Source organism: Cynoglossus semilaevis, chromosome 14 (assembly GCF_000523025.1).
Source record: "Cynoglossus semilaevis isolate Cse_v1.0 chromosome 14, Cse_v1.0, whole genome shotgun sequence".
Taxonomy (NCBI): Eukaryota; Metazoa; Chordata; class Actinopteri; order Pleuronectiformes; family Cynoglossidae; genus Cynoglossus; species Cynoglossus semilaevis.
Window position 1 is genome coordinate 17560478 of NC_024320.1, and position 22669 is coordinate 17583146.

General features: G+C 39.6%; 1 long non-coding RNA gene across 2 annotated transcripts in view; it reads left to right on the plus strand.

Moving 5' to 3' along the window:
- The first annotated feature begins 8266 nt into the window (after nt 1–8266).
- The window catches only part of LOC112488087 (uncharacterized), a 29898-nt gene continuing 15495 nt past the window's right edge, over nt 8267–22669 (plus strand). For both annotated transcript variants that reach the window (XR_003051814.1, XR_003051815.1), the window contains exons 1-2: nt 8267–10506; nt 11272–11478. This is a non-coding gene — a long non-coding RNA (uncharacterized LOC112488087). The remainder of the gene's footprint in view (nt 10507–11271; nt 11479–22669) is intronic.

Here is a 22669-nt window from a genome sequence, read left to right on the forward strand (position 1 = left end):
GGCTCTGCAATTCTGCCGAAAGGTTATTACAATAGAAAACATCAGACTTACCTGATAATTGGAATTATTATCACACACGTCACAGTCAAAGGACAACTGTGGCTGATTTGTAAAAGTTGAAGAAACCAGAGGATGCCTTTAAACAAAACATGTAACGAGACTAAAACAAACAAGGCTCAGTACCTGCACGTTAAGAAGGTTTTTCTCTCAGTGACTTTTTGTTTTACAAATCACATATATTATATTAATACAAACATCTTAAGTTTTCTCACATTATTATTATTATTATTATTATTATTACTATTATTATTATTATTATTATTATTATATTTCATTACTACTACTAATATATTTTGTTATTTTTTTGTAATAACATATCTCATGTTTTTAAATAAATATTCATTGTAATAAAAAACTAAAACTGAACCTGTGTGAACTCAACATTTTTGTTACTGTTACCTACAAATAATTAGTTTCCACCTGACAAAAAAAAAGTAAAATGTGTATCCGTTTGCTTCAGTGTAGTGTCAGCTGTGGTTTCAGAATAATGATGTGAATGGTGAATGCGTTTAACATTGTGTGTGTGTGTGTGTGTGTATGTGTGTGTGTCGTCATTCAAGCATCAAAAGTAAACCAGGAGAGAAATGACTTGGAGGTGAAAGTATGTATATGTGTGTGTATGTATATTTATATAATCTGAATATGTGCTGTGTGTGTGTGTGTGTGTGTGTGTGTGTGCAGTAATGGAGACAGACCCACAGACCGACGCAAGACTAAAGAACTTTGCGAGGGAAGAACGAGAGAAAGAAAGAGAGAGGCTATTGCTGGAAAGCATGAAGACAATAATGCAAACTGACACTTTAGAAATGAGATGCCAGTTGCCTTGGAAACAGGCCCTGGGCTAGGGGCTACGGTGATAGGGTGAGGATGGGTGAGGGCAGCAATGGAGCGGGTGAGAAGGGCTGCGGTGAGGGTGAGATAGAGAGTAAATTATGTTTGATTAGAAGCACAGTCGTTTAAAAAGAGCAAAGTAAAGCCTGTGGTGACACGTCCAGACTGGAGCGAGACGTTAGCTGTGAAAGGACAACTGCCTTCTCTGCTAACGTTTGCCTTAACCGTGTGTTACAGCTTTTTTCAGGTCACACAAAACAAGTCATCTCTGATTCTGTTCTGGCCTGGTTCAAGGTGTAAGAGCTGTGAGGAAGCGGAACATTCACTTTCCTTATTCACATTAGCGAACAGAGAGCCTGGAACACGACGCAATTCAACCTGAGAGGTTTACATTCACCAACACATCCGTGACACTCACTCCTGGTGTCACTCCTGCTGTTTCCTGTGTTATGACTGAAAAACAACTCACTTCCTTGTTGTAACTATTAGGAAAAAAAAAAGTAAATAAAAGTGAGTAAAACGTTACCCTTGAATAATACCCACAAATGTTGTCGCTTTTTAAACTATTCTTTTACCTCATTTAACCCAGTGGTTCTCAATGATTTTCTGTAATGCCCCCCCGACCCACAACATAACATATATATATCTGTACGTATATTTCTATCTGTACAAACCGCTGTGTGAGTTGCTGCCACCTAGTGACTGGAGGCTTGTTATCATTCAAGCATTACAGCAGTGGTACACTGACTGTATGTCCAGTGTGCCATATTCCATTGGAAGCCCCTCACGCCCCTCCCCCCCCCCCCCCAGGGACTGATCTAACCCAACATTTTGTGGTCAGAGTACATCACTGTGTAATCAAAGGTGAAGTGGACTTCCTGTTCCTGTACACTGAACCACTCTTTCTTTCTCTGATCTGATGTTTTTCATTGGTTGTTCAAATTATTGGTAGATGATCGGTGATTGGTAGAGAAAACACAATATGCGTAATCAGGATGGATGTCCCGTTGGGCCAATGAACACCTGTAGCCTTATTTACAACAGCTATCGTCACGGTCAACACCAGTGAACCAGTGACAGGCCAAACCTCTTGTGACCCACATCTGGTATTCTGTATCTGAACCTTCGACTAACATTCAAATTGTCATAGAACTCACTGCGTGAACCACAGGTTTGATCCATCTGTGTCTGCTACATGTCCTCACCAACTTCTGAGACGTTTGTCCAACTTGACTGTTGACTGTTCACACCGCAGTCCTCAACAACACTCATGAGTTCTACTGCACACAGGACACAGTCTGTATATACTGTATATTTCTCCTCTTTCCAAATGAGTGTACGTTGTTCACCCTCACCTGTTCCCTGAACTGTGTGATTCATTTCATTAAATAGAAGAATGTGTGAAGTGAGCAGAAATTAAATGTGAAATGAAGATATTGCTGTATAAGTTGCTGTTTTAACCACCACGGAATGAATCATCGTCAGTTAACCAGCAACAGCCGGTTGTTACTCCAGAGGTCCACCCTGTAGGACCTTTGTGTTTTCACATTATCCAGCAGACAAATGAGGAGTGTTTGTGTATGTTTGATTTCTGAGAGCTTCTGCTGCAGGTTTGTCGTGTTACCAACAGATGATGTTAAGTTCTGCACAGTGTACTATCAGAGAAGTAAAAGTGGAAATTTAAATAATCCAGTAACACTAAGTTTAACCTGAGTAGTAACAAAATTGTTCAGAAATGTGTTAAAATTGTTCTTGTGTCTGATCCCAGTATTTTTTAATGTTGTTTGCTGAAAACCTGAAGTCTTCAGCAGCTTCATTTTAGTGAAATTAGGTATTTTATTTACAGCTACATTCTAGAAACAGCTAGTTAAAATTTAATAGAAGACTTGTATGAACTTATACTGTAACACGTGGTCGCAAAGAGATTTTTTTTGGGATCTGGCTTTGGATGTCTATTGACTTGGGGCATGAAGGTTTTGACTTTTTGGGAAATACTGCTGTAACACACTCCTTGACTTTTTGGGAAATACTGCTGTAACTTCTAAAGGAACGTCTAAAGGAAAATATGAAGGCAAGGTGAACAGTCATGCAGTGTTATATTTTAGCGACATGTGCAGCAGTGTGACGTATCTTTTCTCTAAATATGTAACGTTTCTCCTGAAATTTCACAGTAACTTTGTCCTGACTTCAGATCTCTAACAGTTAGCCGTGCAGCTGCCATCGGTACCTATTAAATACTCACCCACGGAGAACAGCGGTGTGAAGCACGTCTCCACATGTGACAGGCACGCGGCTCTGGCAAACTGGCAAACGACGTGTGAACATTTTGCAGATTGCGTTGTGAGAAGACTAATTATGCAGCGGTCCGGGAGGCCGTCGTCATTACACACCTGGACTGTTTACAGCACTGATAGCATATTAGCATTCGCTTGTTTTACCCCACAATCAACAATGTAACTACAGCGAGACAAAAGATGGACAAAACAGGGGGTTTAGATAGACATGATGAGCTGAGAGAGGATTTCAATCTGGGCTGTAGGAAGAAAGGACATGTTAATCTGTTAAACTCTCTTCTCTCTTTAAACTCTAAATTTATAATAATTGGAATAAATCTTTACTATTCCTTTCTTAAGAAAAATAACAAAAAAGTAAAAATATATTTTATTAATTTGAAGGGCTGTTCCATAAATATTTCAATGATGCTGTGTTTATTTTCTTGAAATGTTGGGATTTAGAATCCAGAGATAATATCCTAGTTCTAAGTCCAATTAAAGCTTTTATATTTAATGTTTTATAAATTATTTGTCTTTATGGGGTTGGACTGGATGCTAATGTTAGCTCTAGCCTCTGTACCCACAGAAACACACTTCATCTTTGAGGTGAAACATAGGCTTGATCTTCAAAAAGTGACGTGATCTGGTCTTTAACCATTACTAATTCAGACTTCATTTTGAGCTAACGTTACTCAGTACAATCTGTGCATCTGCAGCACTGCGGCAAATTGACCCTTGGTTCATTACTGCCACCTGTTGAGCTGTAGTGTGTGCTTCAGTGAGAAGTTAGGCAACTAAAAGGTTGTTTTGTTAGCAATTAATTAACCAAAATGAATGTGTTAAAGCCTCAGCCCTGATTAGAACACAGGTAGTTTTATGTCATTCACCAGTAACACGTTTGCTAAATTAGAATTTGCCTTTTTTCAAAAAATGGAGGTGTTATTGAGGTAGTTAGACTATCAGGTATAAAAGTTACAATTTAACTAGCTCCTTTGTCCAATTATTATTGTTTTAATTTTCCAATTCCAATTATATTTTTCACAAATGTCACCAAACCAGTCTCCTCTGGTTTCTTATAGCAGGGTTTTAGTTTTAGAAATTTTAATAAAAACTGCGGCTGTCTTTTCATATTGTACGAAGATCTCACCATGGAAGTGTGTCTGGAGCAAACTTTTCATAAACCAGAATCCTGATCTGTTTCAGCAGTAACATCACAATGTGCCCATAGTTAAAAGTAAATACTGTATAATTCTAACCAAGTGTTCAAAGTTTGCATTTTGTTTTGCCTCCACCGGCACATCACTGATTTTCACACATGCGTGCACTCATGAAGTACACATGTGTACACATGCATGAACAATCGCGCGCGCACACACACACACACACACACAGCCAGCAGAATTGAATGCGATAGGGAAGTGAAAAATGATTAACCCAGGGTCAGCTCTCAGCCTCAATCTCGGCAGCGTTCAAAGAACATCCTCGCCTGATTTGCACTCGTCATGTTCCACAGCACACATTAGCATATATTTATTAAATTCACCACGCGTTGGAGAATAAAATATAACAGGGTGGAGGTGTGGGAGTGTGAGAGAAGGGTGGAGGAGGGGAACGAGGGAGGGGGTTATTTAAAGGAGGCGTGTTTTTGGTAGATTTGCCTTTCATTCATATTCATTTTGCGCTCTCTCTCTCTCTCTCTCTCTCTCTCTCTCTCTTTCTCTCTCTGTTTTGTTCATTAACATGGAGGTCAGTGCTGGCGTCAGATGTGACTGCTCAATGCTTTAGGGAAAACATTGCTGTTGGTCAGCCTATTGAATTGACCTTGTTATCGTGGTGACAGGCTGTGTTATTTATCAGTTAGTTAGATAAGCCAGCATGCAGCACGGTGATAGTCTACCACATGAAAATGAGTCTTGATAGTGAATCTGCAGTGACAAACACAGCCCTGGGGTGTTTTCACATCTATGCATGAAACGCACGAAGTGTGCCAACAGGAAAAAAAAAGTGTGTTCCTCCTGACAGTTTGACTTTAGGATGGTGACGCTAGCTAGGACTAAAATATCTTTCTATCAAACTGAGTTCGGACCATAACGGTCCTCTGAGGACAAGTTCAGAAGACTTAAACTCACCATAAACTCCTCAAAAAACTCTTTAATGGTGTAAACAATGAAGGGGAAATGTTTTGATTTCAATTGGAATCCAGCTGGTTCAACTCCTATAGTTTTCGAGGCCCTTCCAAACCTGCTTTACACTAAAAAACTATAGCTAGCACTTTAGCATTAGCTATATGTGTGTGTTTGTAATGCGTGAAAGTGATAGATAGATAGATAGATAGATAGATAGATAGATAGATAGATAGATAGATAGATAGATAGATAGATAGATAGATAGATAGACAGGTTAATGTGCTCATGCTAATTACAAACATGTATTGGTGACTGTGGGAAATGCATGATAACACTGATATTTTTATAATCTGATTGGAAATCTTTGCTTGATGAATAAATGTAGCACATTTACTTTAGCTTAGCATTTTCAAAGCAAACACAGACTTTAACAATGTGTGTCTTGCGAGTTTGCTGAAAAAGTTGACCAACTAGACCTCCTCCTCCCCCCAAATGGTCTCCATCCCATTTGATCCTCCCTAACACGGACGCTGTGAGCAGCCATGGCAGTTAAGATCAATAGGGCTGAAACCTGTCCAGAGCTTTAATCCATCAGTGGTGAGCTGTGAGAAAAGACAGGGCAAGGAAGCAATCACTCATGCTCAGACCCAAGCCCCTCTCTAACTCAGCCAGCTAAATGGGCATCGGTGGGAGAGAATAATGTCAACAAGCAGACTTTCCCTTTTCTTTCTTTCTCTCTGTGTCTGCATTCTGACCACGTAAAGGTTGATTATGTATTTTTGATCATTTTAAAGAGCGAGGGCAAAGGAGCGTGCCGTTTATATATTTAGAATGTCTGCAAATGTCCCAAAACATATATTTTATTACATTGTTATATTTCATATGAATTTTCATTTATTTATCGTCAAATGCTCCTAGGGGGAGCTGGAGCCAGTTCTAGCAGTCCTCAGGGGTCAAGGGTAGGACTGGCCCCGGACACCAGTCCACTGGAGAAACAACCATTCACACACACATGGATCAAAAAAATTCGTTTACAGTGTCCAATTAACTGAGTTCTGGCAGGGTTTGAATGCTGTGGAAAACACACACACATACACACACACAGGAGAACATACAAGAACATTAGTTAGTACTGGGGCTTGAACCACAGACTCAGACTCCCTCCCACCATGTGGTGCATCATGTTGATCCTGATTAGTCATGATTAATTGTGATCATAATCAAACATGATTAAAAACCTGGTTCAACTGTAATAAAAAGACTGGAAGCTCTAAACAACATGAAGTTTATTTTTATTTTGACATACATTTCAGCACACAAACAGTTAGACGTTTGTCTGTGTTTGACACTTGTTTTTATTTTCATTGCCTAATACAAGTGATGGAATTTTTAATATGGAAAAAAGTTTCAAAAATTACACAAAATTATAACTCAACATTTAAGATTCACCCAATACAGTTGGTGAATCTTAGTCTTTAATATTTTTATTTAGCTTGAACACACACACACACACACATATATATATATATATATGAAAACACTGCTCTTCTACATTCAACATATCTTTTTCTGAGCATGTAAATAAACATATGGACTATGTGAACAGACTCATAAATACCAACCAAAAACAACAAACAAAACCGAATGCTGGACAACCTCCACATCTCTGCGGGGTCGACTGCCAGGCAGCCGCCTCCGTGGAGGGCCCCTGTCTGATACGCTGTGAAACAATTGGCAAGTGGGAAGTGAAATGTTCACACACATACACACAGTGAAAGCCAGTGATGGGAGACAGCTAACATATGTGTCTGTGCCAGTGGAGCACTGGGCAGGATGGGACCAGCCTCTGAAGTTCACACTCACTGAACTACAGCTGTAGCTACTCCGGTCACCACCAGAGCAGAGAGTGGTCATGGGACAAAAGCTGCGACAGGCTGCTACAGATACACAGACTGACACATTGTGTCCACCATCTCTCTCTCTCTCTCTCGTTGTCTTGTTGTCTCGCTGTCATCGCTGCTTTCTCTCTCTCTCTCTCTCTCTCTTTCACAGACGCACACAAACACACACACAAGCACAAAGCTTCTGTCTGGTCTCGTGCCATATGTCTCAGCTGTGCCAGAACTGCCACCCCCCCCAGGCCTGGACCTCCCGCATATGCCACCCCTCTTCACTCTCTCATCTCCCTCCTCCTCTCTCTGCTCCTCCCTGCCGGTAGCCTTTGTGGGCTAATTAGCGATGAAATTGGTGAATTGCAGGATCAGACACACTACACACACTCACACACACACATACAGTCAGTGAATTGTAGGCTCAGGCACAGCAGTGCAGATACTTCAGCATAGCCAAGCGCCACTTCAGCCCTGAAAAGCCCCTGAAATGGGGCACCGCGCACAAAGAGGAGAGTTGAGAGGAGAGAAGACGGAAATAAGGGAAGGAGGCAGAGACAGAATGTAAATGGAGATGTAAGAATATATTTACTTCAGGATCCTCCCAGGACTCACCCTGCTACCATGTATACTTCTAATTGAATAATTCAAATGTGTGCATTTCCTTCCTCCTGTACCGTGTAGTTACGGAAAGTCTTTATAGCAGCATGAGGGCTACCTGACACTCACCGGTGTCACCACTGAAGAGTGTCTGAGTGTCTCTTTCTTTGATGGTGTGAGAGTGAAGAAGAGCTTTCACTCTCTAATGATTTGGGTGATGGACGACACTCATTCCATCATCCTTCCCGTCCCACCCACACCCCATAAATTACCTCTCATATTAACAGGCTGTATTAAAACCATGCAACGTGTTAGGGCTATCATTTAAAATTAATAAGTTGTAATTATGGAAGGAGGGAATATGATGAGGAAATAATAGAGGCTGAAACCAGTCCAGCCCAATTGAATTAAGAAAGGGTTCAAAAGAACAAGTAATACAAAGGAACTGAAAGCGGCATAAAGGGTTCAAAAGAACAAGTAATACAAACGAACTGAAAGCGGCATAAGGAATATATATGTGTGTGTGTGTGTGTGTGTGTCATATTTGAAAATAAATTGAGAGGTGAAATTTGTGGCAGAATAGAGTCACTCTACAGTGGTCAGGATCAAATGCCTGTTATTATGACAGAGACAACACGGCTCCACAGCTTAACATAAAATAAGAAATAACAGGTAGATGATGGGAGGTGTTGTATTCCATTATCAGAGAGAGAGAGAGAGACAGAAACAAAGGAGCATCCTTTACCTCCAGTCACCTCATTGAAATGTGTGTAGATAAACCCCCGACTTTCCTTTCTTCCCTCCTTATGTATCTGTCGTGATGACAAACTATCCAGGTGCAGAGAGATTACATAGTTTTCGCTTCTATCAGTGACAATAACAGTGTACGTCCTGAGATTACACTAAAGAAGCGGGGGGCTACAGGTGTAGTCACCAGAGGCAGTCAAACGCTTTGATAGGTGGTAAACAGACCCACAGGTAATGAAGGAAAATTTCAAATAAACACCAAAAACATTTAACTTTAAATGACCTCACAGTTCACAACATTTGACAAGTACTTTTGAAATATGCATTGTTGTTTCAAAGGAAATCATTTAACAGTTAGAAAAAACAAATTTGCCCATACTGGTCCTACTTGAGTCCTTAAGAACAATTGAGCACCACTGTGCGAATAAGCCTGTGGGTGTAGAACTAAATGGTCGTTAGGACAAGAACAGAGCACAAACAAACATGTGGTCATAAAACACACTATCACTGTGACACAGTAGTCTCTGAAGCCATATTTAAACCAAACTGTGCAGTCGTCTTTGTGTGATTAGGTCATTGTGACATCCATTGTCAGCTTCCATTACACTACTACTCTGTCTGTCTAGAAGGTGCAGAGCATTGGCAGTATTGTCTCTTGAACTTTCTGACTTATCCATCTCTGGCCTCACGGCCTCCGGGGACACATTAGTCACTTAATGCTTTGTCATCACCACAGGTTAATGGACCTCACAGCAGTCTGTTACAAACAATCCTGATCAATACACAGTGCATGCAAACAGGGATAAGTTCCAAAAATAGATCGACTTCATTTTTGTTCAGTTCAGTTTTCTTTTTACAGTGTTGAGTTGCCAATATTAGTGATTTCTGTGTACAAGTGTATTAAAACTCACGCTGTCATGTTATATAGCCTAGCCTTTAACCACTTTTATTCACAGCAGACAGGATAAAGGTTTGTTTGAATGTGGAGAAAACCATGTTGGATCTGCATCCCTGCTCCCTGTGCTTAACTTCTTTGATCTTCAAAAAGTAACCAATTTTGCACTTGTGTAGAGCCATCAGACAAGTACAAAAGATCTAGGAATGTCTTGCTAATATTGACAGCTGCTCTCTGAGATCAGCCAAATACATGATCGTGGCAGAGAGAGTGTGCATCTGAGAAAGAGTGACATTCACTGTGTGTTTGCTGTACTCTGCATGTGTTTAGTAATTCATTTTGTAGGTAATTCATGTGAAACACAATATCTTAATAAAGAAAGGCTTCTAGGTCCTGGGGGGAAGCAAGGGGCGCTGCAGTCCTTCAGTTGTTGATAAGCAAGTTGAAAACATACTTCCTACTTAACCTGCAAACATTGGCAAAAAAGTAAGTTTAATTAGATCAAATCACTACTTTAAAAAACTGACATGTAAACATAACGGGATCAGTGTTGAGTCAAATTGTGTTTATCAGACTTTAATGTCTTCTAATGTTTTGACATTTTACTTCAGGTTCACTCTGTTTAATTAGTGGCAGCATGTATGAAGTAATAAGGTGGGTAAGAAGTGATGGGAATAACGCCGTTAAAATAAACGACGTTACTAACGGCGTTATTTTCTTTCAGTAACGGGTTAATATTTTCCAACGTTACAACGCCATTACCGCTACCGAAAATTAAATTGGACGCGTTATAAACCAAAGCTTCTCCTTCTAGCTGTTGTCACTTGACTCTTAGCCACAAGAGCGCTACTTTTCTGTTTTTGTTTTGTTTTTTTTAAGAGGAGTGAGGAACGACACAAAAACACATTTTATGATGATTGGCTAAAGCAGAGTAAGCTTTCGTGGTAAGCCAATTAGAGGCAGCATTTACGCCAAAACATGTACCGGCTGTGAGCGTACAAAGATAAGCGGCCGAAATGGCGAGTCTGAAGAGACAAATGTCGATTGCAAGGCGGAAAAACAGGCAGTACTTCAGTCACTTTGAGGTAAAAGTGTTGAACGTTTGTCCACGACAATTTTAACTAAGTTAAATCGCATAAAGTGTCTTTTAACAACTTATACAAAACTAGTCGGCAAAAACACCATAGTTGACATTGTTGACGATGATAGCGGGCCAGGTGTGGCTAACGTGAGCAACCGCTAACGAAGAACGACATGGAGCCACGCCGTTCAAATAGCTAAAGCTGGATTTTTCTGCTCCAGTTTTTAAGAATATTCAAACTATAAACATATTAAACTGTTAATTTGAATAACAGTAAGCTTGAACCGTACAGTATTACAGAGACATTTAAGTAGCTCATTGTTAAACTGTATTTTTGTTATGAATAAAATACTTGAAGTACAGTATATGTACTATTTGTGGTCTGTTGAGGTTCCGTAAATTCTAAGTACCTGAAAAAAATTCTTAGACATTTAAAATAAAAAAAAGTATTGCAATTTTTACATTTTCCCAGTAACTAGGTACATTATAGTGTAGTAATTCAGTTACATTTCGGGAGAAGAAACTAGTAACTATAACAATTTTTTTTTTAAAGTCACGTGCCCAACGTTGTTAGCACGTCTGCAAAGTCACAGTCATCAAGCAAAGTGAGGTTAGAGAAGGACAATCAACACAGTCCAAAAGCAAGTAAACAAGCAAACACTTGTTTAAGCAGGACACTCTTGATGATCACACACACACACATGCACTCACACCTCCAACCTCACTTACATCATTATTTCTTCCTTCTTTCCATCTCCATTTCCAGCAGAGCGAGCCCCTGGCCTGGCTGTAAGCGTCTGGCACTTTTTGCCCAAGTCTGGCTTCAAGTGGGCGCTGAGCTGAGGGTCTGATGTGAACTTAATAAAGGGAGGAAGGAAAGGAAGGAAGTGAGAGGAGGCAGGAAGACAAAGTGTTAACACCCTTTTCAACACCAGGGACCTGCTCGAGCAAACCAAGGAGAGGAAACCAACTAATTGTGATGTGTGTGTGTGAGTGTGTGTGTGTGTGTGTGTGTACATCAAGGTTTCCTGTGTAACTGCAATATTCTGTACATCCAGAGAGCCGTCCTTTTCATACAGGGTTATACTTTATAAAGGTTGCTGTTAACAATACGGTCTGATCATGGTCAATGATTTTTATTCACTTCCCAATAGAATTTTACCGTCGCGGTGATTTATCATTTTCTTTCATCATTTTCTTCCTAAAATATGTTCCTTCTCATGTTCTCTTCTCCCTTGTGTTCCTTCCCATTTCCCTTTGTTTTATCCTCTTCCCTTTGTGTCTGCTGTTGTACTGCCCTCTCACCTATATCCTACACGCAGTACTCAGACAGTCACTTTATTTCTCATTAGTAAATGTTGACACTTAATGAGTGGACTGGTGTGTGTGTGTGCGTGCATGTGATTGTGTATGTTTTGCTCCAGCACTGTCTCCACAGTTTGTGTGTGTGTGAGAGAGGGGGAGAGAGAGAGAGAGGGTGAAGGAGGAAGACAGATAGATGGAGAGAAAGGGTTTGAGGGGGGGGCAGGGACAGTGAAGGGGGAGTGAAATTCATGTTGATAAATCATGTGGTCAGTAGCACAGGCCTATGTTTATCTCCTGCTGTCAGTGGAGTGTGGTGCTGGAGATACAGCTCACACATTCAAACTCACACTCGGAAATAACACACACACACATACCCAACACACAGTAGCACTGAAGACTATTGTTACCTGACATTTCTTGCTCTTCTTTCCTCTGAACCTCCTCCTCCTTCTTCCCTCCTTCATCAGAGGGGGTGTGGAGGGCAGAGATACAGCCAACCTTCTCTAATGTTTCCCTTTTCCCCCTCTTTGTACACCATCCCCACCTGAAAGTCATCCGTCAGTTATTTGCACTGATTACTGGTTGACTAATAGACTTTTAAACATCCTCTTTTTCCCCGTCTCATTTTCTCTCCTTTAAGGACGTCCTTTGTCCAATCACTTGTCTTTGTCCACAAATAGTTAGAATTGTTTTTAGTACAAGTTGGATTTTCAAAGACCTTTTTACTATATATGAATGTTCTCTTGGGTTTGGTGGAGATTATTGTACTGGCTGTGGCTCCTAGCCATCATAAGTGCTGTGGGTTTGATTCTAATCTTCTGTTTCATCGAACAAGAATAATGCACTTTACTTATCCACTAGATTTTTTAATTTTCTTATCAATATACTGTGCATCTATAGTTTTGTGCGTTTATTATTTCAACCCATTGTGCAGACTGTTTTTCATGCTATGATTGAAAGTATTTTCATGCTAAAAGTTTAGCTGTGTATCATTGATAGTTCTATGCTTTTTGTATCTAACAGTCTATTCTGTTCTATTCTATACGATGCTCTATTCTGTTCTGTTCTATTCTATACTGTTCTATTGTTTTGTTCTGTCCTGTTCTGTCCTGCCTACAGTATTCCATTCTATTCTAATCTATTATACACTGCTCTATCCTGTTGTGCTCTGTTCTATTCTATATTATTTTATTCTATTACATCGTCTGATGTTGTTTTCTCCTCACTTGTGTCCATATACATCTCTGGGCAATAAGAATGTGTGTCATCTTCAAAGTTATTGTGCTTTAACAATGACAAATGTCATATGAGACAACAAACTATATATGAGGTTGTCATAAAGTTCTAAGACATTATCATTTGAATAGGTGTCTAATTTTAATAATTAAAACATGTTAAGACACATCTCTGAGGCGTCTAGAACAACATTAACAGGTTTTATCATTATATCGCTGTCAAATGTGGAGATGTGTTACGTTGTATTCCATCTGAATTTTCAATTCTCAACAATGAAGAATTTCGAAATCTGAGCAAATGTCAAAGTTTCAACAAACCAAAAAAAAAATGTAAGAAAACTCAACTTCAGTCCTAAGACGAGACAAAGAAACAGGTTGTGACCTGGTGTGAAAGAAACTCTCTGATGGAAACAACACTGAAATGGAGGATAAGTAGAGAATGAGCTTCGTTTTTCATTTGTTATTAACAATGTTTTTTTTCAAGAATATTCTTCCCACAATATGCTTCAAAAACTAAATGAACAAAACAGCAAGGAACTTGACTGATGTGTGTTGACCTAAGATGGTTTTGCTTTCATTAGGTTCTTCTCTTTGCCAACAGGATGAAATGTCCACATAAACTAGAGCAAATCAACATACAGTACAAAAGAACTGAACTCTATACTGTCTATACTGTCACAACACGACAGGAAATACTGTAGCACTGGCTTACTACCCACATAAATGGGTTCTTGTTATGACACAACATTAGCTCTGTGACAAGAATACCTGTAGTGTAGTTATAAACTCACTGTTACCCTAAATACACAGGCAATCGTGAGATTCTGACCTGTTCCAAAGTGTTGATTTCATTCGCATACCACTTTTCATTCGCATACCACTTTTCTCAATTCTCAATTTTTTTCCCTCTAGCAATTAAAGACACAATCACCATAAAGTAACAATGTACCATATTGCAGGAGATAAATAGATGTGTTACCACACAATAAATCCTTCAGACATACAAGAAAAAATACAGTGTAACTTGTCAGAGTTTCAGGGGTAGGGTGCAGCGTGGTTGTTAAATCTGCCTGGAGAAAGTGAGAAACTTAATGGCATGAGGGATAGAACTATCAGTCACTGTAGAGAGATGTGCTTATTCAGTCAAATTTAAATAGACTTTAAACCTTTGGAGCAGGATGTTGTTGAGAGCTGCTGGAAAAGCACAAAGTGATGCAAAAGACTGTGCTTTGAAAGGTGAAGCAGAATATTTAAAGTAATAAAACCATACAGAAATTTTAAATGTTATTTAGTCACTCATTATTAGTGATCGTACTTGGCTGTGTTCATCAGCAGTGATTCTGCCCTCTGCCTGTCATTTTCATTTGTCCTTTTGTAAACAAATTTACAATGAGTCACATTTACACTTTTTCTTTCTATAAATACTATAATTAATTTCACCATTTACAGCAGTTCTATACTATTTCACTGCTGTGAATGGCCATGTTTGTGTTGTTGTATTAACACATGATGCCGCAGACACTGGCATGTTTACATTTCTCTCCATTGTTAGTCAGTACAGGCACCTAGATGTGTTTCACCGTTGGCCATTGTTCATTTTATCCTCATTATGTAGCATGTGTGAATATATACACTTGTGTGTGTGTGCGCCTATCATGACAAGTGTGTGCTCACACATCCGTGTTTGACAGTTGGGAGTGTCACCGTGACACTATGGCCTCTGTGAAAAGGCCGTGGTCTATGCATGTGTGCATGTGTGTGCGCAACAGGCCAGTGGGAAGAGAGACAGATTGCATTTTAACAGCCATCGCTGTCATCTCCAACAGCTGTCCTATTCTTATTCTCCATTCAGAGGGCCTGTGTTTGCGTTGTCTCCCCTGTGACCTCCCTTCAAAGACCTACTGAAGAGAGAGAGAGAGAGAGAGAGGAGGGGTGAGCCAGCCAGCCAAAGGTAGAATGAGCGTGAGTGAGGAGATAAAAATAAAAAATAAAAAAAGAGAAAAACCTGAGACAGGCCATTAGACAGTGGATAATAGAATAGAAAATGCAAATAAAAGCCGGTCAGAGAAAGCAACTTCAAGAAGTCTTGTGAATAGAGGTTTGATACCACAGGGAACAGCAGACGCTCTGGCTGCCTCTTGTATTTTTCTCTGGTTCGAATGAACTATTTGTACTATACTGTACAGTGTCTCCACGGCGCCACCTCTCCACTACCAAACACCCTGTACCTCTTCCTCCCTTCTTTTACCTCCCCTCCCAGTCTCTACCTCTACCTCTCCATCACCCAACCTCCCCCGTCCACTGCCGCCACCGTTGTCTCTCCCCCATGTTGTCTCTTATCAGCTCCAGTAGAGATAAGGCTGCTATCTCGCCGTGGCAGGGCTTTGACATGACGCTTTAATGCATAATAACTTCACTCATCTTTAAATCAATGCAGGCGAATGATGAATTTCTGAAGGGTTAACATTCAGTCATTGGAAGGATTCTAGCTAAACACACAAAGATAAGGTCTGCCTACGGATCAGATGAGACCATGTTGGATTTTTGCACAGACAAGTATGCAAATAAATTGTGCGCATGTACAGTCAGGTTTTCACAGCAGACCACCAAAGCATCGTCCCTGTCGCCACAATTTAGTTTTTTTTTTGTGTTAGCACTTTGCCTTGAATCTCAAGTGTAGCTCTTGTTGACAGATGTGAACTTATTGTGAGTTTAATATTTGTTTGAGACAAGGTATTTACTTCTAAAATCACAGATTAATAGAAATATAAATAGAAAAGTGTTTGTTTTTTTCCATTTTGTGTTTTTTCAGCCCATTTGACAATCAGTCATGGAAGAACGTTTTTGATGTGAGGCAGTGTCTCTTTATGAAGGTATTGATAAAGGTCAGCGATAATAATACTTACAAGTTCATTTCATTGGACAAGTTTAATACAAAGTACAGTTTAAATTTACATGAAGACAAGAAAATACACGCTGTTTTAGAATATAAAAAAAGAGGTAATTAATTTTTTGTGCTGACATTTGTGATCTGGTGTGTCTCTGTGGGTGGACTAACTTATTATTACCACTTCACTTCTACGGAGAGCAGAGTTTAGGTGACATGATCTGTTGTTTTGGTTCATCTCTGAATATGGAACTTTAAAACCACATGCAGTACATTTCTTCATAACTTTGACAGGTTCCTGATGTACAGTATAAATTTAGAGTTTTAACTGTCGGTCACATAATGTACCTCTGTTTTCCTTAAGCTTCTCTAGCAATAATAAACAGTTCACACTGTTCTCTAATGAAAGCTGAGTTGAATACATAGAGTTGTGCACATGGCATGGCAACAATAGTAGTAGTAGTAGTAGTTCATATCAGAGGCTCTTAACCACCGGGTCGTGTACCATGCACCCAGCTATGACGTGCACAGCTTTGACAAAAGCATAAGGAGGGGGAAATACTACAGAAACATTTAGCCCCCCCGCAATTAATTTATAACCATTTTGGTCTTAATCTCAGTTACCAATACAGTGGGTGAACTGAAAAAGCCTCTTGGATGAGAGATTAAAAAAAAAAAACTACTTTGTCGATGTAACTATTTTTGGATACGTCGGAGTTCCGTTCCTACGATGCGACTTAACTTGATACTCAACATACTGTACGTAAGTACCTATGTCACTCACCTACGCTAACAAAGTGGTGAAGAGAAAGGAGTTCAGTTGTCATTTTTATACTTCTATGTCTTTGTTCAGACTCACACTGTGCAACGACACCATCACGTCAGGCTCTTGAACAGGTGGAACAACCGAGTGATGTTGAAATAAAGAAATTCAGTTGATTTTTCATGCCCGGTTCCTGTGAACACACACTCCGTGTATTCATGTGACTGAACTGCTGTGAACCTTCGTTTTAGTTCAAGTTACTAAAAAAAAACCCCACTTTGTTTTCTCTTGTGATGACTGTGAAACGTGCTGCCTTTTTTAAAATTACAATTGACTTTTGAAGTACTTTTCTTGTAGAGCTCTCCATGAATGTATTCTAGTTGTTAAGAAAATTGAAAAAAAAACAACTTTATGAGATGAATTACTTAATTAAAAGGTGTGTATTGTCAAGAATCTGGGGATACAATACATACAGTCCCAATACAGTGGCAACAATATGATCTATTGCAATATTATGCAATAGGCACAACGATACATTAAGGTTTTTATATGTAGAAAGATTGTCAACATAGTAAACACACAATGTTGTTATATGCTTAACGTCAGGTTACTAACAGTGGAACAGGATCTACATTTGTAATCGCTAGAGAAGAAATAACAAAATAAAATGAACCAACACTATGAATATTTGCAGGTTAATTCTTAATACAAAAATCAATGCAGTGCTGTAGAATATTGATATGTTTTTGTAAAATGAAATATCACGATATTTCAGCGTATTGATCTTTTCTTACACCCCTGTTATTATGGTGTATTATTAGGCCATTAATACTGTAACACTACTTCAGTAGTAGTTACAGTCATGTCTGCGATGATGTTGGTAAATCAGAAAGATTCCTGGTCACCTTCCAATCCAAACCATCTACATATCAGTCTTGGTGCTCTCCTCCTTCTCCACTTTTACTCCCTCCCTCCCTCCCTCCCTTCCTCTTCGCCTCCTGCTCCCATCACCCATTCAGCCTCCCTCCACCTTCTCCTCCTCCTGCTCTTGATGTTTAGTTCATGGGTCACCGTAGTGACAGGGCCTGAGTTGGGAGATAAGAAGAGACCAGAATGGTATGACTACACGCTGCACTCTAAGAGGTGACGCCGGGCCAGCGGCTGGATGGAAGGATGGGATAAAATGGGGAGGGAGGGTGAGAACTGGAGGTGGGGGTTAATCAGCCATCGTTTGAAGTAATAATACATTCATGATAATCATCGGTACACACAGTGAGAGGAGAGGGACACGTGCTTGCAGATATGAACGCCGCACAAAACAACAGAGGGCAACAGACAGAAGGAACAAACAGAAAACCTGGAGGAGAAGCTAATTCTTATTCTCTCTCCGTCTCCCACTGTAAATCACAGCTCTCTGTACTTTCACCCAGCCGCTGCCCCTCCTTCCAATCCTGTGTGGATATCAGGCTGGTGCAGAAGGGCTCAGCACAGCTGATAGCAGGTCCACTGGGGGTTGGGGGTGCAGTACTGAGGGTTGAGACGTTGGTGTGTGTGTGTGTGTGTGTAAGGTCTTTGGAGCTGGAGCTCAGGGACTATGTGGCTTATTCTGCTCCGTCAGATATGGAGGTCATAGGTCAGGTGCAGCTGAACGTCCAGCATTCTGTGAGAAATACAGCTGCTGTCTGTGTGTGTGTGTGTGTGTGTGTATTTTTTAAGTTTATTTGTATACTGCATAGTACAGTGAGATTTCCCTGTAACTTATAAACAAAATCTCAATATGTATGCAGTAATTGTGACTCTTCAGTAGGTGTGTGGTTACAATTAAGGCAGGCACAGCGGTGGGCCTTGTGGACGAGTGTGTGCACAGGTGTAACAACTCCTAAAGAGAAATTGTCCTCTTTTCATCTTTTTTCCCTGAGTGATTGTAGAAATATAATCAATTCAGGGGCACACTTCATCACGTAGCAAAATGGCAATTTGACCCCTGCAGAGAGCAGGTCTGATGTGACAGTGAGTGGTGCATTGTCACAGGTGCACAAACGCCAGTGAACCACATGCCAGCATTAAAAAGACAGAAAGCAATTTCCTTTGTTTTGTGTCCACTCGCTTTTTCCTCTCGCAGAGATTGATGTTGCGAGGCTAAAGTTTGGCAAAAATTAATGAGGATTTGTCTTCCTTGTGGTGTACAAGTCTTTAAAACTCAAATCTAACTTCTTACCATAATTGCTTCTGTTTCTGAATTAAACAACAAAACAAAACCCTTGCACTCCAGCTTTCATTTACACATGCAGTGTTGGCGTCAATGCACCCATTGGTAGGAAGACGTCCTTGTCAGTGCCTTCCAAAAACCATCACAAATCACACACAGGAGTTATTTTCGGCTCCACTCTGCTGTCACTGATTTTGATGAGGTTTGGATAAAAGAAGAAATTAACTCGACCAGGGAGACCTGTGAGGTTTGAAGGCTGTGGCCAAGAAGCCTGGAGAAAACTTTTACATCTCTGGCGGTAGTTGTTTTTTGAATATTCACTCACGGTCGTGAAGATGAATTACCACAGGTGTGTGTGGCACTGTAATAACAAACCAGAATGTGTGTATTACGGAGCAGGAGATTTTTTTTTTTTCAATTGGCAAAGAACCAACAACAACTCGCCACCTATGGGCCAGAGCTGTTGCTTCACACAAATAGGTAAAAGTCAGGACATCAGGAAAAAGCTGGAAACTTCAAATTACTATTTCTTTTTGTGTTAGCAATTCACACTCAAAACTGACTCAAAAAGTCACAGGAAAACAACCTGAATGTCAGATCTGTGTTTATTCTTTCTTCTTCACCTCAATTGCATGATGGGGGCGCTGTACCCAGATAGTTCACATCTCATTTGTGCGTTCTTTTTTTGATTTGTAATAAAAAAAACTGCAATTTTAATTTTTACTCAGATTACTCACAGGGTGGGTGTGGATTAATCTTGAGTAATCGTGATTAATCAAGATCAACCATCACTCCCAAATGTATATCAACTATGTAATAGTTATTCAACATTAGTTATACAAACTATAGTTAAACAAATACAAGATGTTATTATTATTAGACATAAGGTGTGTGTCATTCTGCCCATACGTTAAAACCTTTAATCAGCTTAATCTTTGCAATTATAACATTAATACAGTATTTGTCAAGCAGACATGTGAAGATCTACAGCTACCTGACTGTGTCACTCAGAAACACATTCTTACTAATCAGAGTAATTGGCCACAGGTTTCACATGAATGTGTTTATTTACAGCATTTCCAGTCTCAGCAGACCTTTGTTATGTTAGTTATTCATGATGATGAACCATTAGCTAAAGAAACTTGTCCATCAGCATGGAAACGTACAGACTTAATCAATTTAACATGAGTTTATATGTCTGTAAAACACAAATGCATAAATGTAACAAACAAAAACAAGACTTTACTAAAAGTTGAATGGCTTTCTATTGTAAAGTTTGAAGACACTCTATTGGAGGGAAGGACAGTGTGATACTTACTTCTAATACTCCTTTATTAACATGAATAATTCCCCTTAAATTTACTATTAGATGCCTGATATAAACTGAAGCCATTATGTTTAAAACCTCTTTTAAAAGCTATATTTTATCCGAAGTCTTACTCAAATTTTCAAATGATTTCTATTGTCAACACACACTTCTGTTTATCACATTCACAGCTGTGTGTAGGTTTGCAGCTGAGCCGTCCATGATTCTCAAAAACTTCTTTATTTATGAAAACAACAAGCTGATTTCTTCATATACACTCAGTTCATGTCCATATTCTCCTGAGAGTGTTTTTCCTCCGAACTATTCCTCCTCAGTGCGTCCGTCTTCTACACCAGGTCACAACCTACTTCTTTGCCTCATCTTTCAAATTATCTCTCAGTATTGGGACATTGTTTGTTTTTGAGCTTTGAAAACTTGGGTCAAATAAATAATGACAGATGTAAGGACAAAACTGATGTTGAGATGTCAGAGACGCCTGAGAGACATGTCTAAACATTTAGCAATTTGAATCTTTTTAAATGATAAAATCTGTCTTGGAACTTTTTGACTTTGACCTCAGCCACCAAATTGAGACGATGGTTGTGGGATATTTGTAAGAATTTCTTTTCTTTTTTTTTATCTTTAGCTCTAATAATCCAGAATATTTATGCTAGGGCGCTCACATTTGGACACAGAGCACTCTTATCCCACTTCTACAAGATACCTTCGATCAGTCTCCTCCAATTGTACTTGACAGTATCTTGGAAAACGTTGGAAAACTGGTCCCATGAGCCATAGTTTGACCAACAGTACCACTGTGCTGGTACAGTCAGTCCTTTACTCTTTCATCTAATACAAGTTACACAAGTCCACCCTCATCAGTATCAGTAGTATTCCATCTGATGTTTTTGATTCTAAATCCTCCTAAATGTTTTGCACCAAGGTCAGGGAGGTCGTGGACACATCATACAACTGTGTTACTTGGCTCTAGTGTTCTATCTTCTATCTTATTGCAGATAGTGAGGCTGTTACAACAATCCCTTTGTTCCCATTAGTAAAGTCGGAACAGTTGGTGTTGGTTATGGCTCTGATTGTGTTCAAAAAAGTTGAAAAAAAAAATAGTGCAAATACAAGATGTCATTGCAAAAAAATCTTTTGTAATTTATACAGTTTAAAAATGTGAATTTTATAAAGTGTGAATTGTATACGAATGTTTTAAATAAAACTAAACATTTTTTAAAAATTTTTATTAACTATGTAATTTTCCATTCTTCCTCTCTTTTTCCCCATCTTCATTTTTCACGCTCACGTCACTTCTCCTTCCTCCACATTTTCTCCCGTCTCTCTCTCACACTACACACACACACACACACACACACACACACACACACACACTGTCCTAAACTATTCTCTTTCATTATTCTATATATTTTTTTTAAATCTGTCCCCTTCTATCTCCCTCCCTCTCCTCCCTTTTCTGTCTCTCCTTCACTCTCTCTCTCACCATTTCAGCTCCTGCATTCTTATCTCCCTGTTGCCGTCCTCAGTAATTATTATTATGTGCTGCAGAGATAATTCGAAAGCTGCGCGGAGAGAGAGTGTGAGAGAGGAGGGGGGAGAGAGGGGATGAAAGAAACACTGGCTGTGGCTTCCTGGGCTGTGCTTCTCTTATCTGACCTTGGGCAGAGCCACCTTTTGTTAGGCAAATCTCATGTGCAGAAAAATGGAGTGAGCGGCTGGTAGAGAGAGAGTGAGGTGGCGGTGTGGTGGTGACAGTGGCAGGGTGGTGGGCGGTGCACGGGGGAGAGTGAGGGAGTGAGTAAGGGGCAGACGGATGGTGGTGGAGGAAGAAATACGGGGAACCCAGTGGGTAGAAGGAATGTAGAATATTTTATGGAGTGAGAGCTGACAGAGCGACAGAGGAGCGGAATAAAAGTGTGAAAAAAGAGGTTTAAACGGAGGTGAAACGAGAAGAGAAAAAACCTGTGTGCTAGGCACCGGAATGAAGAACTGGTTCTGTCTCGGGAACTGTTTCCCAATGGTCTCCTTACTTAACAATTCCACAGGAGAGTTTGCTTGTTGACATACTTGACATCACACGCCTGTTCCCCAGTGTTGTTTCTAAAGAACGTTGCATTTCATAAAAACGTCACGATTTGTTTACGTGCAATTTTGTCAGAATTAAATGCCAAATGTTAATTCATACCTTACCTTAAAGAGTTAATGAAAACTACAGTATTTGTACTTTTTAATTTTTTTGATTTTCCAAACCAATGAGAATAGATATGAGAATCAGATCAATAAAGTGATATTGATAATGGAGTTACGTTTGTAGATTCTTATCAATTCCAAATTCATAATGTGGATCAATGAGTTAGTAAAACAACAGGAGAGAAAATGTGAAGTCAGTAGTTAGTATTTTAATATTTCTAGAAGTGTCTGTAGCTCGAGTAGACACTTTC